General features: G+C 45.7%; 1 protein-coding gene and 1 long non-coding RNA gene across 2 annotated transcripts in view; one reads left to right on the top strand and one right to left on the bottom strand.

The window, feature by feature from the left end:
- ADARB2 (adenosine deaminase RNA specific B2 (inactive)) overlaps window positions 1-17197 on the top strand; it is a 430335-nt gene that overhangs the window by 233166 nt on the left and 179972 nt on the right. The gene's annotated exons all lie outside the window — the stretch shown is intronic.
- On the bottom strand, window positions 8544-15447 carry LOC139006267 (uncharacterized). Its single transcript, XR_011470747.1, has 3 exons — window positions 15109-15447; window positions 9747-9858; window positions 8544-9582 (listed from the first exon to the last, which is right to left on the bottom strand). It is a non-coding gene; the product is annotated as an uncharacterized lncRNA (long non-coding RNA).

The following is a 17197-nucleotide window of genomic DNA, read 5'->3' as shown; positions in this document are numbered from 1 at the left end:
GGTGCAGCATTCCTAATAACCATTTATTTCCACAGCTCTAATCACCCCCCATGGTTATTAATCTTCTACAGCAAAGCTGGATCTTATATCTTTGTAAATGTATTTTTTCTTCCAGTGGTCAGAAAATTATTCTTGTAAGATCTTTTTGTAGTTTTTGATTGGTTTTATTTTATTCGGGCAAAATGTTTAGGGTTAACATCCGTCTTAGGAGAGCGTGAGATGAAATCTCTTTTCAAGAAAGAAATTGATCCTTCTCAAGCAGTCAAAAGATCTTATTTTTTTCTAAAGAAGTCTCAATCATTCATTTCAGGCAAACAAAATAAAAGGTTAAATAGGTACAAGCGGAGGGGGGGGGGGGGGCGGGGGGGGGGTGGGGGCAAAAAAGGGCAACTAGTGACCTTTTTACCACCACCCCCCAAATGTCTTGAGTTCACCTTGCTAATTAAAAGTGCCAAATATCAACTCCCCAAGTAACAACTCCCCAGAAAGCCCTCTGGGATAATCTGTTGACCAAGGAAGCTAACTTTATCAGTAGTAGGAACAATACCGCCATGATAGAGTCTCCCAGCAGGAAGCTGGGGCAGGCTGTTGATAGAATTTCGACCTGGGAGGGGAGACTTACAAGCAGAGAACTGTTGGGATGAGGCAGCATTTAGGATATAACCTTAGATTGGGGGCACCACAGGCGATGGTCTGGGATTGAGACTCGGTGAGCAAGCTTCTGGTGTGGAAAAGTCAGCTATGTAGTTGGTTCCCAGGATCAGATGTTTCCAAGAGAAAGCAACAAGGTTAGTTTTGCTTGGTTCCAGTGCTGTTTACAGGGACCAGGAACTGGGTCGGCTTCTATTCTCACCAGTAAATAAGGTATAAAGATTCTCTCTATCTGGTCCCTAGGGAAATTAGGTAAAGGGCATGTTTTCTTGATTTGAAATATTTATTTGTGCATGGAATTATATACAGGGGTGTGATAAAGTAGGTTTACAGTAGTGAGTACTGGAAACACAGAGTTTAATCTTGTATTGTTATTTATTAACTAGAGGCCCGGTGCACAAAAATTTGTGCACTCAGGAGGGGGATCCCTCAGCCCGACCTGTGCCCTCTCCCAGTCTGGGACCCCTCGGGGGATGACCATCTGCTGGCTTAGGCCTGCTCCCTGGGGGATTGGGCCTAAGCTGGCAATCAGACATCCCTCTGGCAGCCCGGCAGCCCTCGGGGGATGTCCTCTTGCCAGCGGGGAGCAGACTTAAGTTGCAGTCGGACATCCTTAGCACTGCTGAGGAGGCAGGAGAGGCTCCCACCACCACCGCTGTACTGGCAGCCATCAGCCTGGCTTGTGGCTGAGCAGAGCTCCCCCATGTGGAAGTGCACTGACCACCAGAGGGCAGCTCTGCATTGAGCGCCTGCCCCCTGGTGGTCAGTGTGTGTCATAGTGACCAGTCATTCCCAGTCTTTCTGCTGTTAGGGTCAGTTTGCATATTACCCTTTTACTATATAGGATAGAGTCCTGGTGCACGGGTGTGGGCCGGCTGGTTTGCCCTGGAGGGTGTCCCAGATCAGGGTGGGGGTCCCACTGGGGTGCCTGGCCAGCCTGGATGGGGGAGCTGATGGTTGTTTTCAGGCTAGCCAAACCCCCTTCAGGGTGGGGGTCCCCACTGGGGTGCCTGGCCAGTCTGGGTGAGAGATTGAGGGCCATTTTCAGGCTGGCCTGCGACTGAAGCTCCCAGCCTCTCATTTTTTTCTTTCTTTTTTTATTCTGGGATTTATTTACCTTCTATAATTGAAACTTTGTTGCCATCACTGGAGCTAAGAGCCAGGCTCCTGCTCTCTCCAGCTCTGTGGCCACAGCCTGCTGAAAGCAGGTATCTGGGGTTTGTTTAGTTTATATAATTAAAACTTTGTTGCTTTCGGAGCTCAGAGCAGGGCCGCAGCAGGCGGGGAACCTTGGCTTCCTCCATCACTGGAGCAAGCAAGCCTCCTGCTCACTTCAGCTGCGTGGCTGCCGGCCGCCATCTTGGTTGGGTTAATTTGCATATCTCACTGATTAGCCAATGGGAGGCGGAGCGAAGGTACAGTCAATTACCATGTTTGTCTATTATTAGATAGGGTTGTTGTACTATTTATTTGCATTACAATTGTAAACCTACTTTTGCCACCCCCATATTCAACTCAGTTGTGAATTTGGTATACAAATAATTATAACCAAACTATTTTTCCTGCAGGTCTTATTATGAATGAAACTGCCACCATTCATTTATGAATGAGTTGATCAGCTTATGACCTGGCACAATCCTTTAAGTGACACATATCAAAGAAAAAATTGTTTTATCTTAAGGGGATGTGTGATTTCATTTTCATTTATGTACATGTCCGTGTGGTGATGGTTGAGAAATGGGTTATATGTGACTATTGCTTTCTATTAGTAAATTCACTACCAGGAGGATACATTTATAATCAGATGAGTTAGGTTTGTTTCAAGTAAGAAAATCAAAAATTGATGATCATAAGTGACTCAATGGCCTAAAAAATAACAGTAAGAATATTAATTTTTTAAAATGTTAATCTGACTAAGAAAGCTTTTCTGATACTGTAGAAAATGACTTCAATACATTAAACTTTTTTTCAAGAATAAGAAGACAGCCTGGCTTGTGTGGCTCAGTGGTCCAGCATCGACCCATGAACCAAGAAGTCACTGATTTGATTCCGGTCAGGGATCAGGCAGCCTCGATCCCTAGTAGGGGGTGTGCAGGAAGCAGCCAATGGATAATGTTTTCCTTTTCAATGTTTCTATCCCTTTACCTTCCTCTTTCTCTAAAAAAAAAAATCTATAAAAACATATTTTTTTAAAAAGAATAAGAAGGCAATACCCAAATATAGTGTTAGTTCTGACCAGAGCTTACCTGTCCTTTAAAAAATTGTCAAATTACTTTTATGTATGTTTTATTATTCAATCATTGCTTCTGTTTCCTTTTTGTTAAGGTTATTTTTTCATTTTTGTTTATTTACATCTAGCTGCTTCATCCACAGATCCACAAGTAATTCGATAGTATCAAAGTCTGAATTACCTGGCACCCTATGTTAGAAAAATCTATGTTTCCTAATTATTTTGCTCATCATAGTCATTATAAATTAACATTTTAAATTCAGAGAGAGTATTTTTAAATACATATCAAATGATTAAACTTCTTCCAGCTGGTGCTTGATTTGCATCTGGTGCAAGAACAGGGAGCATCTGCTCCCTAACAACTTGTCTTCTTCTCACCTGCAGTCCCGGCTGCAAACATCTGTGGACTCCTCGTGCATGTGAGCAGGACTTACAGTTTGCTTATAAATAAATCGTAGCGGTGAATATCATGCCGCTCAGTAGCAATGTATTCGCTCCTTCCATGGAGGAAAAAGAAGCCTTTGAGGAATCTTACTCCAGCACTGGGTTTTGTAAGCAAATTCTACCATGTGATTAACCTCATTTAGAATTTCCTCTGTAGCTGGTCATTATTCAAACAGCCACATGGCACAGTCTGAATTCCTGCAAATATTAGGAGACAAGAAGGAATCCCTCTTAAAGCTTGGCTTTACTAGGATCTTCTCTCTTGTTTTTATATTTTTTAATTGTGGTAAAATACACATAGCAGAGAATTTACCACCTTAACCATTCTTAAGGGTAGAGTTCAGTGTCATTAAGTACATTCATTGTTGTACAACCATCACCACATCCATCCACAGGACTCCTTTCATCTTCCCAAACTGAAACTCTGTCCCCATTAAACATTACCCCTCAGCCCAACTCCCGCCCCTCAGCACATGGCACCCATCATTCTTTCTGCCTCTGTGGTTTTGACTAGTCTAAGTACCTCCCAGAAGTGGAATCCTGCAGTATTTTTCCCTTTTGTGTCTGCTGACTTCATTTAGCATAATGTCCTCAAAGATCATCCATATTATGGCATGTGTTAGAAATCCCTTCTCTTTAAGGCTGATTTCATTGTATATAGACCACATTTTGTTTATCCATTCATCCATTGATGGACATTAGGGTTGCTTCCAACTTTAGACTATTGCAATTAATGCTGCTGTGAACGTGGGTGTGCAAATATCTCTTATTAGAATCCTTGCTTTCAGTTCTATTGAGTGTATAACTAGAAATGAAATTGCCAAACTGGATGGTAATTCTGTTTCATTTTTTGAGGAATCTGCACACTGTTTTCCACAGCAGCTGGACCAATTTACATCCCCACCAACAGTGCACAAGAGTTCCAACTTCTCCACATCCTTGCCAACACTTCTTCCTTTCTTTTTGTAATGGTCTCTATCCTAATGGGTGGGAGATGGTGTCTCATTTGTCGTTTTGATCCCCATTTTTCTAGTGATTTGTGATATTGAGTATCTTTCCATGTGGTTAATGACCATTTATATATCTTCTTGGGAGAAATGTCTATTCAAGTCCTTTGCCCATTTTGTTGATCATCTTACACCTATGCCTCCAAATGTGGCTTTTCTGGGTTGGGGGTTGGCTTGGTTTGGTTAGTGCACAGTTGTTTACTTGGTGTTTCTGGGGGAAACAGGGGCTGGAGCTTCCTGGTTCCCCATCCTGCTGATGTTGCTCCTTTGAGGTAGCAGCCACCATAGTACAGGACCAGTGGTTCTCAGAGTGTGGTCCTGACCTCGATGCCAGCATCACCTGACTGGCAGCAATGCAGATTCTGGGGTCACCCCAGACCTATTGCATCAGACACTGGAGGCAGCACACAAGCCCTCCAGGTGATCCAGAAGCCAGTTTACTTCTGAGAATCGCTGTCATCAACTTGCATTTCCTAGAAATTCTTTAGGCTGGAAACAGAACTAGGAAGTCCTGGAGAGAGAGAAAGACAGACTATGTCCCCTCACCTGTTCAAACCTGGGACACAGATGTAATCTCTGTAGACATGGACTTGGATTTATTGGATGTGTGGCAATGGACCAGTGCTTTCACATCTATTATCTGGCCAGATTTGCTAAGTCATCGAGCCACCAGGTTTCTGCCGATGGAAAGTTATTGTCACAGATTAAAGCAAACTGTTGTCTGACGGAGGCAAAGACTCTGACTTTGAAGAAGGCTTGTCTGCCAGCAGGCCATGCACCTGCCTCTAACAGTCGGGGGACAGCCCTCTGCAGGGGAGCCTAGACCTCACTCTCCCGCTGTCTGTGGGTCCAGGTTTATTATTTCATCCTGTTTTTCATGCATCTGTTCCATGACAAACAGCTGAGATCGTCTGTGACCCCTTGCTGAAAAATAAAAAACCCAGAGTCCTTTCTCTCCATAAACATCTGAGCAAAATGCCCAAATTTCCCACCCTTCTCCCCTTGGAAAGAGAAAACAGCTCTGATTGTGCACCCTGTCTCCCTATAATGATCACAGGTCCCACTGGGCTCTTCCGTGTCTGCAGCTCCCCTCCTCCTTAGCATGTCCCCGCCGCCTGTGGAGGGGTCCCCTCCTCATGCAAACATGCCCCCTCCTCCTCAGCATGCCCCCTCCTGGCACAAACGTGGCTCCAGCCTGTGTGAGGACCCAGGTGTCCACCCCATTTCCACTCAGACGGCAAACCCCATGTGGCCTGTGAGCGCTAACGGTCAGGACACAGTGTGACAGGCAGTGCTCCCCGCTGAGTAAAGGCCACGCTGTGCTTTCTCCTTTCCTGGAGGACAGACGTTCTTAATATGTCCGGTTGACATGAACCCTACATCTTTCACACAAAAAGGGTAGGCTCGCTTTTACCTAGATCACAGGCTACCATTTCATGAAGCATTGTATGTAATTGCTAGATGGACCCCTGAAAAAAAATAAGAATGTTCTATCGTGAACTCTTTTCAGAAAATACTAGTTAAGTAAAGTAAACCAGGTTAGGTTTCTTTCTCTTCACTACAGGACTTCTCAGAGCTTTTAATAAAATTAAAAAAAAATGTTGAGATTATCCAAGAGGTGATAACATGGTCATTTTCCAAATTTTATTTGAACACAAGCCCTTTTGTTTATTTGTTTTTTATATTTTCTAGAATAGTCCATGAGAACACACAGCAGGCATGATCAGTAGCCTCTTCTGTAAGATTGTCTAACTCTGTGTGAACTTCATCTGGCCATTTCAGATGGAGCAGCTAGAGGCTCCAGGGGGTAACACCCCCTACCCGACCCCGAAGCAGCCACTGACCAGTAATGGGCTGGCCAAGGACCACCCACAGCCTGTTCTTTCAGGCGGGACAACTGAGGCAAGTTCCGTGCTGTCTCCCAGGGTCCCCAGTGGGCTGAGCCCTTGGGGCCACATCAAAGGTATTGGCTCATCAGCAATATTCAAGGGCAGAAAAAGGAATGGGCTTATAACTGAGAGTCCAGGCTTTGCATAAAGAATTCCTTCCTCACAATGAAGAGACAGGCTTTTTTATTTGCCTTGGCCTCCTCACCTATGTCCTCAGCACAGACGTTCTCCTGAAAGCTCTTTAGAGAAAGGCAAGCCCCATCCACTTCCAGAATGGTCATCACAGTCGTGAGCCTTCCTCCCGGCTAAAGTCGTCCATCAAGGTCAATGAGATGCAATTAGAATGCAGAGGCCTCCATATCCACGCCCTTGGCTAATTGAACTCACCCACATGGTTTCTCTACTGCTCAGTGAAATGATGACATTATTGGAGGTTAATAGTTAAGAGTTTATCTAAATTAGGTATCCGTAAAGTTCTTAATTTAGCCTCTGAGTGCCTAATAGAAATGAAATTAGACCTGGAGATACCGGCTACATTTCAATCTTGTGGGGACTATTTTGCACAAAGCACCCAGGGCTAGGTCACTAAGTCCCCTCTTCCTATACAATACCTTCAATTTCTGCTAACAAAGACCTCATTTTACATGTACCCTGTTAGGCTTCTCCACTGAGAATTCTCTTTGGCTAAGAATCTGATTTCTACCCTAAGATTCCTTCATAGAGCAGTTCGAGCTGCTCCTGTAGAGGGTCATGGAGGGTGATAAATGAGAAGACATAGAGGTCACAGGAGAAGTTTGGGAGAGGATCAATGGAATGGAAATTTTAAAATATTTTACTTTGGGATAAACTGAGCATGCTTAAACACAGTGAAGGAGGGGAGTTGGGTAATATTGTTGATAAAGAGTGGGGCCCAGGATCCAAGTATGAGAAATAAGAATGAAGGGATACCCGCCAAAAGGAAGTGACAAGTGAGGGCAGAGTGGTAGGCAGGTGTGGGAACATGACCATTATCGGAAATAAAGAAGAGGGGGTCACTTCAGGTGAGAGAGGATTTGTCTTATCCAGATTGATGTTGAGAGCAAAGACAGAGGCAGCTGTCAAGAGCCGAAACGCCCCATTCTTGACTCCCACATAAGGGACACACATGCCCAACGCAGACGCAAAGCCTTCCCTCAGGCGCTCATCTCCCATGAGTGTGGTAAGAAGATTAGGCTGAGTGACTGCATGTTATGTGATGTGAGTATCATGTCATGGACAGGCTTGGGGAAGGTAGGGCATGAGTAAGGAGGGGACAGCCAGGCCACGCTGGGCTGCTGGGAAGCTGAGCAGGAGGTCCTGGTGGTCAGAAACTGGGGAGCTGACAGAACACTGCATGGTCCCCCAGAATGTGTCTGTGGATTATTACCTCATCTTCCTCTTAATAAAATCCTGTAAGTGTTATTTTTATGAGTATTTCCCCATTCCTCCTTTGGCCTTGCAATGGGAACTAAGCAAGTTTCCAGCTTTTGTGAAAGGCAATTTATTCATATGTTTGGAGGGTGGGGGGGGAGGTACCACCATTCATTTCCTGGTTGTTTTTACTGTTTTTCTTTATGCTGTTCTTTTGTTCTTAAGTGAAGCATGAAGCTTCCCCATGAGGCTAATAACTGCTCATGCTGGGCCCGGTGGCACATGAAATTCACCCGGACAGGAAGTCTAACAAGAATACACACAGCCCACCTTGTGTCTCATGACATTCTGCGTCATTTGACAAATAATATTCTATTGTGTTCATCTTAGTTTTCAGAGCTCTGAGGCTAGACTCTGGATTCTCAAAATAGGAAAATGAAATGAAAATCCATATGGTAAACTGAATAGTTTGGTTCTTCATTGCTATTATTGGGCCATTTTCCTACAAGAAAATTATTTCTTTTGTCATCAACTGGGCTTTATAATGGGGTCTCTAGATTCCCACAAACCCTAGTGTATCTTTCAAATATGAAATGAGAGTTAAAACCATAAGCCTCCTAGTTTTCAGTAATCTTTGAGGTTGGGCTAGTTTGAGGCGAGGTCCCACTGTGTCGGACAGGTGCTCTCAGAGTTAAGACACAGCCGGTCACCATGGCTTGAGCACATCTGGGGGCCACTGTCCACTGGGATCTTCTAGCGAAAGACTCTGAGAATCAGACAAAATGAGCTCAACACTCTCCTGGTCTGGGGCGGGGCCAACCCAGCCTGCTGCCAATGGGAAGTTTGTTTTACGGAGGCAGAGAGAGCATGCCAACCCAAAGCTGGTCTTCTTCCCCGCACCTCATCAGGGCCATTGTCACACATGTTCCCCAACAGGGCTCCCACGTTTACCTAAAAACAAAAGGTCTTTAAAAGAGAGACAACAGCATTTATTTGAGAGCAACATGAATAGCTATTTAGGAAGCACTAAGTCAGGAGCCCAGATAGTGTTCCGATTAGGAGACAAAGGCAATGGGTATTTATTAGAAAGGGAAGGGGAGCAATTGCATCCATAGAAAGGAGACATTGCCCTAACTGGTTTGGCTCAGTGGATAGAGCGTCGACCTGCGGACTGAGGGGTCCCAGGTTCGATTCTGGTCAAGGGCGTGTACCTTGGTTGCGGGCACATACCCAGTAGGAAGTGTGCAGGAGGCAGCTGGTCAATGTTTCTCTCTCATCAATGTTTCTAACTCTCTATCTCTCTCCCTTCCTCTCTGTAAAAAATCAATAAAATATATTAGAAAGAAGACATTGCCATTGGTGCAGATACCATAACATAGTGACACTCATTCTAAACAATGTTTTTACTTTTCAGTCCAGTGGTCATCAGTCCAGTAGTCCTAATATCTGCTTTCTTGTTATCTTTGCAAATAGTTCTTTGGTTAACAATGTGCTTGGGCCCAGTTCAGAGGTTATTTTGCCCTGGTTTAACGTTCTGAAGGGTTGAGGTGTAAGACATGCAGGGCAGCTCCAGCTCCATTCTAACGTGGCTCCATTTGTATTATTTTTCTTAATTGTTTTAAACATCTATTGTTTGTGTATTGAACCCCACAGAGCATATGATTACCTCTCACTTTTGACACCTGAACATCAATTTTAGCCTGCATGTTTTTAACTCTTCCTTTCTTTAAACCAAAATTACATGTGATTTTTCTTTATTCGAAAATGCAAAAGCTATATACTGGACCTCTGCACTCTCACCCTATTTTATTCTCACTGTCAGAGCCACAATGAGTCCATGGGCTGCTCTAACAGAACACCATTTACTTCCCACAGTCTGGAGGCAGGAAGTCCAAGACGAAGACACAGTCAAGTTCAGTGTCTGGTGAGGACCCCACTTCCTGGTTCACAGATGGTGTGGTCTTGCTGTGTCCTCACATGGTGGAGAGCAAAGAGAGAGAAACGTGTATTTTAATAAGGACACTAATCCCATCATGGGAACTCCACCCTCATGACCTCATCACCTCCCAGAGGCCCCACCTCTTCACACCATCACACTGAGGGTTAGGTGTCAGCATATGAATTTGGGGGACTCACATTCGATCCATAGCACATCATTGCAGGATGGCTCCTTCTCCAGCCTGAGGGCCGGGTGGTTGTTGACTGCCATGGGCCACTGGAGGAAATCATTTGATCCTCAAAACACCTTCTGCAAAGAGGCATAAAAATCTCATTTTATAGAAAACCGAAGCCCAAGAGTTTTTCAAAGTAATTGCAAATATTTGTAGGGGCAGAGCAAGTATCCTGCTCTCCCAATTCTAACACTATGGTTTTCCCTCACTGGTTCTAATGTGGTCCATGCAGTGCTCTGATTCCATCCTACTGACCTGTTCACCCAAAGATGCCTAATGTGATCTCATCATTAAGATGCTCTGGGTAAACCTGCCATTTAAATTACAATTAAATTACCACTACCTTTAATTAAGAAGTCCCATTCATGTTTTACATTTAAGTGATTAAACAATCAATTTTCAAATATTTCCTTAATGAAATCATAAGTTTCAAGAAACCAAGTACTGTAATTAAATTAAAGAGAAGAATGAAATAAGAGATTTGACAATTACATAGGTGGAAACCTTCTTTGATAACCAACCTTCCCTGGGTATAAGTCAAGTACTTTGAAAGGAGTACTAGGGAATGGGGAAAAAAGATTGCCTAAATACACGAGGAAGCAACACTTACCAAATCTACCATGAACCAAAACTATAATAAGTGAGCTCACATACATGAACATTTAACCCTCATAAGAACACGAGAGGATAGATGGAAATTACTACTTTCTTTATCTAACAAATGTACTAACTCTATCTCACAGAGTTCCAGTGACTGCCCCTGAATGGCACAGCTGCTAACTGGCAGCAGGACCATGAACCCATGTCTCTGAGTCCATGCCCAGCACTGTCCCCTGCAGCACAGACCCTGACAGGCCCCAGACCAGGCGGCCTGAGTGCTCACCCCAGTGCCCACTCACTGCCATGACACCTGGCATGTGTTATGCATAGCTCTGCCTCAGTTTGCTTTTATGTAGAGTGGTAATCTACACTAATAAAAGCGAAACATGGTAATTAGCGTACGACCGCTACCCTTCCCATTGGCTAATCAGCATATCCTTATGCAAATTAACTGTCAGCCAAGATGGCGGCCGGCAGCCAGGCAGCTGGAAGCGAACATGAGGCTTGCTTGCTCCAGGGACTGCAGACTCCAACGTTCCCCACCTGACTTGCCGGCCTCTGAGCTACAATTCTAAGAAACTATGTACTATGTTGCAAATGTAGAAACCAGCTTTCAGCCTGCCAGGATCTCAGAGCTGAAGTTATACATTGTTTCGATTATAGAACGGCAAACAAACCAGATACGAAGCCTCAGAGCTAGAGCCAGAGCTAAAGCTGGCCCAGAATAAAATAATAAAAAGAGAAAAAAAAGGAGCGGTTGGGAGCTTCAGTCAACAATCGCCAGCCTGAAAGCAGCCCTCAGCCCCTCACCCAGACTGGCCAGGCACCCCAGTGGAGACCCCCACCCTGAAGGGTGTGTGACCAGCTGCAAACAGCCATCATCCCCTCATCCAGGCTGGCCAGGCACCCCAGTGGGGACCCCCACCCTGATCCAGGACACCGTTCAGAGCAAACCAGCCGGCCCCCAGGCCTCTATTCTAAATAGTAAAAGGGTAATATGCCTTCCAGCACCGGGATCAGCGGAGCCACTAGGCCTCCTGGCACCGGATCAGTGTGACAGGGGGCAGCGCCCAAACCCCCTGATAGCTCTGCTACTCTGTGTGTGACAGGGGGCGGGGCCACAACCTCCCTATCCACCCTGCTCTGTTCCTGACAGGGGAAGGCACCCGAACCCCCTGATGGGCCCTGCTCTGTGTGTGACGGGGTAGAGCCATAACCTCCCCATCGGCCCTGCCCTGAGTGTGACAGTGGTGGCGCCCCAACCCCCTGATCCGCCCTACTCTGTGTTATGCCCAGATTTCAAGATTCCCAAGAGTCCATCAGGGAGCCAGCCAGTCCGATGCAACAGCAATGAGTCTTTTATTTCAAGCCCGGGCTTGGCTCTCCTACCTTCCTTACTGACGCAGCAGTAGGTGGCAAAGAGAAAGCAGTCTGATCGAACCAGGGGTTTTATAGAGGGTTGGAGTAGGGGCGGGAGAGGGGACTGTGCCCCCCCGCCGATTGGCCAAGTGCGAGCTGGTGTCCCATTACACAGGATGTGGTCATAGCGATGGCGTGCACTTGCCTTGATTACCATTGGTTAGTCCAGAGAAATGGTGGGTGTGGCTAGCAGAGGCTCCTTCCGGGAAGGAGTCTTTGCTGAGCACATGGTCCTGTACAAAATGGAGGTCCCTTAATGGATGGGGAGCCGGCCACTCGGTTCCAATGCTTGGCCTGCCGCCATGGGCGTCACCGGGAAACGGGCCGCCCACCACCCCGCCTGGCCTTTGGGTCGCCCGGTTGCTTGGCCCGAAAGTGACTTGGAGGCTGACGAGGGCGGCCCGGTCCGTCTGGGCATCCGCGGGCCTGCGCCTATCTGGTCAGGCGCTGCCCCAACCATGGCTGCCCGTCCCTCCCTCGCAGCTCCTCTCAGCGGCCTGTCAGGCCCGGTGCGGAGCGCTGGAGGCGGTGGAGGCGGAGCGGAGCCGCCCAGCCTCGGAGCCCCAGCCCAGGGGCCACGAGCTGCATCCGAGCCATGCGCCCCACTGGTGGGCGTCCTCGCCGGCCTCCATGCCCCTCCAGGAGGCCGCACTTCACCCGCAGCGTGGCGTGTCCGGAGCCGCCTTCCGCCCATGCTCCTGCTCTGCCCGGCGCCGCGGGGCGGGAAGACGCACGCCTGACCCCGAGTCACCCGAGGCATCGGCGGTCAGCGTGCGGTCTCCGCGGTGACCCGCGGCTCTGGGGTGCCCTTCGCGCCAGGAGGCGCCACGATGCGGTCCCCCAGCGCCAGGGCATCTCACGGGCCTGAGAGGGGGACCCTCGGCCAGTCGTCCTCCCTGCCGGACGCCTGCGGGGCCACGTGCCCCGCCGGCCCTTTCACTCTGTGCGTGACAGTGGGGAGCTCCCCAACCCCCTGATGGGCCCTGCTCTGTGCATGACAGGGGGCGGTGCCCCAATTCCCCAGTCAGCCCTGCTCTGAGCCCGACCGGGGGCTGCACCTAGGGATTGTGCCTGCCCTCTGCCACCCAGGAGCAGGCCTAAGCCAGCAGGTCGTTATCTCCTGAGGGGTCCCAGACTGCGAGAGGGCACAGGCCGGGCTGAGGGACCTCCCCCCCCCCCCCCCCGCAGTGCACAAATTTTTGTGCACCGGGCCTCTAGTCTATATATATAAAAGTCTAAGTGACTGGATGACCAAACAACCAGCTGGTTGCTATGATGCGTACTGACCACCAAGGGACAGACACTCAGTGCAGGAGCTGCCCTCTGGTGGTCAGTGCACTCCCACAGCGGGAGTGTCGCTCAGCTGACAGAGGGGCGCCAGAAGCTGGGCTAACTGCTGGCGAGCACAGCTGAGGCAGCGTGAGCCTCTCCAGTGGACACTCCCCCTGGGCGCCCAAGCAGCAGCTGAGGCAGGTGCAGCGGGGCCAGGGTGAGCGGGAGCAGCCTGGTGCCTGGTGCCCAGCCGGCTCAGGCTCTTCCCTGGCCACTTGCGGCTTCAAGCACTACTTTGTGCTGTGCGGGATCAACATGGACAGTGGGCTGGAGCCCGATGAGCTGAGAGGTAAGGCTGGGCTGCAGAGGCACAGAGGTCTACTGATCCCTTCAGGCCAGGCTGAGGGCCTCTAGTTAATAACAATAATAATAATAAATAAAAATAATAAAGTTATTGTAAAGGTTAAATGAATCAACACAAGCGATGGCCCTAGAACAGTAGCTTATACATTGTAATCAAGACTGGCTGTTTTTAATCTTATTACTACTATTACTGTAATATTTGTATACTATTTGGGTAGTTTGCAAAGTCCTTTTCTATTCTCACAACAACTATCTGAAGCAACAATAATAATAAGAATAGCAAAAGTAATAGTAGTAATAATACAATATTTTCATCCCAGAAATGAAGAAACAAAGGCTCAGAGAGATTAAATGACTTGCCCAAGGAATTTTGCCCAGAAAGTAAAAGAGCAGAAACACAGCTTTATAATTTTAGGCTTCATATCCTGCTCCATGACACCACAAAGCATTAATTTAATAATTTCACATTTTTTCAAAACACATGGACACTAACTCACATGATTATATAAAATCTAATTCCTGAGGTTGGAAATCAATTTTTTAGTGTTTCTACTTTTAAATAAAAGTAGACATATTTAAATGTTTCCTTCTGCATCTCACTCTTCAAAAGTAATAAATTCTTAATAAAGAGTTTACTAGGTATGATAATGGCAATATGTTCATCTTTAAGGGGGCTAGGATTTGCTTCAAAAAAACACTGCGGAGAGGGGTGTGGGTCCGGGTGAAATAAGACTGTACGTGACAACAGTTTAGAAGCCAGGGGATAATCAGGTGAGAATTCACTAAACTCTTCTGTCTTCCTCTACCTGTTTAAGTTTTCCATAATAAAAAGTTATTTTTAATAAAGTTAATAAATGTTGAAAATAATAATTTCACATTTTTCTTAACTCTACCTCTCATCCTACAGTACAAAATCTCAATCAGCAGCCTAGTGTCACCCTTATCCCACTCTCCACAAGCACAGTGGGAAATGTCCATCCAAAGATAGGATCTTGCCCAGCAGGCCTGGCTCAGTGATTGAGCATTGACCTATGAACCAGGAGATCATGGTTTGATTCCAAGTCAGGGCACATGGCCGGGTTGCTAGCTGGATCCCCAGTGTGGGGCGTGCAGGAGGCAGCTGATCACTGATTCTCTCTCATCATTGATGCTTCTGTCTCTCTCTCCCTCTCCCTTCCTCTCTAAAATCAAATAAAACATTTTAAAAAAGATAGAATTTTTACCATAGGGAGCAAGGGCTGTTTGTCATGACAGAGAATCCATATAGTCCAATTTGGGAACTGTAATACCCAAAAAAGGGCTACTGGGATTTTCACCTGTTTTCTATTTTTCCTCAAATATTGAGTGATCCACTCCAGAGTTTTGTCAATTATGTTTCTGAACTGTCCTATCTAGTCAACGTTATTGCTCACTCATTGACACACAGAGACAACTCCTCGAATAGCCAGCTGAAGAAGTTAAAAGCTGAAGGGCATGGTTATATGCAAGTTTAGTTTATTAGGGGAATCAAATAAATAAATATATATATATATATATATATATATCTCCAAAAAATTGTACAGCATTGAACAAATGGACTATATTACAAACATGTAAGAGTTAGCTTGTATAATAGGGAGAAAACAAAGGACAGATGGGTTTTGAGGAAGAATAAATGGCTGAGAAAGCCTTACCTCATGAATGGCCACAGCCTCTGGAGTCCTGTGTGTCTCCCATGGGACAGAGGAAGGGCTCTCATAGGAAGAATAAGTGCCAAGAAGAGGACAGAGAGCAGCTGCGGTCTGGGGTGATTTCCCCGTTGGTCTGGGCCTACTTAGAGGAAAATTTTTAAATAGTTTGCACTTGGTCTCATCTTGGAAAGTTGGTTTCATTTCATCTTCCAGGCACCTCTCTCCAGGCCTCCCCATCACAGGTTCTCCAAGTCAGCCTTCCAAGTGGAGCTGTTTGGTCCCGCTCTGCTGAGGTTTTAGCTCATTTCCACTGCAGCTGTCATCTTGGTGGGAGCCTGATGAGCTTCCTTTCCAGGCTGGCTGATTGTGTTTGCCCGTTTTTCTTGTTTTTGTTGTTGCTGCCCCCTCCCTCCACTGGGCCACTCCCCTCAAGCTCCTTTGGTCCATTTCTGTGTGTACAAGGTCAGAGTTCTCTTTGTTGCCTGTCTGAGTTCTGTAAGGGGGAAAAAATTAAAAGGCACAAAGTTTAAACTGAACTTTTCTGTGCTCTGTGTTTATATCATACACAATAAAATGTTTGACTGAGTTCTTATTGATTTTTTCATGTAATTTCACAAGCAGGGAGTGCTTTACTCTCACAAAGGTAGCCTCTGACTCCTTCAGTTTGGAAATGTCTGTTGTCAGTGGGCTAGCGAAGGGTGAGCCTAGAACAGCGGTTCTCAACCTGTGGGTCGCAACCCCTTTGGGCGTGGAATGACCCTTTCACAGGGGTCGTCTAAGACCATCGGAAAACACTTATATAATTACATATTGTTTTTGTGATTAATCACTATGCTTTAATTATGTTCAATTTGTAACAATGAAAATACATCCTGCATATCAGATATTTACATTATGATTCATAACAGTAGCAAAATTACAGTTATGAAGTAGCAATGAAAATAATTTTATGGTTGAGGTCACTACAACATGAGGAACTGTATTAAAGGGTTGCGGAATTAGGAAGGTTGAGAACCACTGGCCTAGAATAACACTCCCATTATGTGAACTGGCAGAGTAGCTGTTTCATGAAAATGTTTGGCTTCCTGTTTTCTGGTTTTGTTTTTCTGTCACCCTCAAGCATTCTTCAGCCCTCTCTACAGGCCTGTGCTGTGGCTAGTATCACAAGCATGGAATAATTTGAAATTGAGATTAAAACACAAAGACAGCACATAAGTCCCATGGGGGCATGTTAATTGTGGTGACACAGGCAAAACATAAGTGGATGAAATTTGACAAGAGGATATTAGAAAACCTGGCCAAGCCAAGAGAGACTCTCTTCTATCGCACCAAGGAGGCTTCGTGGAAGAAAGGAAGTACCTATTGGGCCAGGGGGATAAAGAAAAAATTATGAGTCTCTGTTTATCCAGGAAATTGTGACCAATCCAGAAATTCTACAATTACATGATGTACATTTCATTAGCTTACTATGATATCCTTATGGAATATTTCACTTCCAAATGATGAGAAAGTCATAGAAAGATCCTATTTCAACAAATTTCTTGTATGCATTGCTTAAAACTCAGCTAGCCATTTATTTGAATTTTGATTTGTTTATGAAGTTTTCATTGGGGCCAGTATGCTGGGTACCCACACCATTTACTTATGACCTGACTTACAACATAAAATCCAAAGACAATTTTTTGCTATTTTTACAGTATGAAAAGAGAATTCAGAATAACAGAATGAGCAGAAATTACTTAATTTCTCTAAGCTCAGTTCCTTCATCTGTGCAAAATACAGAGAATAATACACTGTTTCTATATCAGTTCAAGAAATTAAAGACCATATGCCCAAGTTACTTAGCATTAGAAGTGTCATTCCAACTGAAGTTAAAATCCCTTTTGCTTATTATAACATTACTAAATTGTCACGGGGGCGTGGGGGGGCTGGCAGAAGTAACCTAAAATTCCATGGGAATAAATAAAAATGATTGACTTTACTTCCTGTGTGAGTTGGTATACATGAAGAGTAATACCTACCTAATAGAAAGGATCTAATGTGAGAGAGTTCACTGAGATAATATGTGTAAAGGGCTTAGAAAAATGTTAGC

This window comes from Myotis yumanensis, unplaced genomic scaffold (assembly GCF_028538775.1).
Source record: "Myotis yumanensis isolate MYYU_CA2020_CCGP unplaced genomic scaffold, mMyoYum1.0.hap1 SCAF_1, whole genome shotgun sequence".
Classification (NCBI taxonomy): Eukaryota; Metazoa; Chordata; class Mammalia; order Chiroptera; family Vespertilionidae; genus Myotis; species Myotis yumanensis.
Note: the sequence above shows the minus strand (reverse complement) of the source record. Positions and strands in the feature narration are given on the sequence as shown.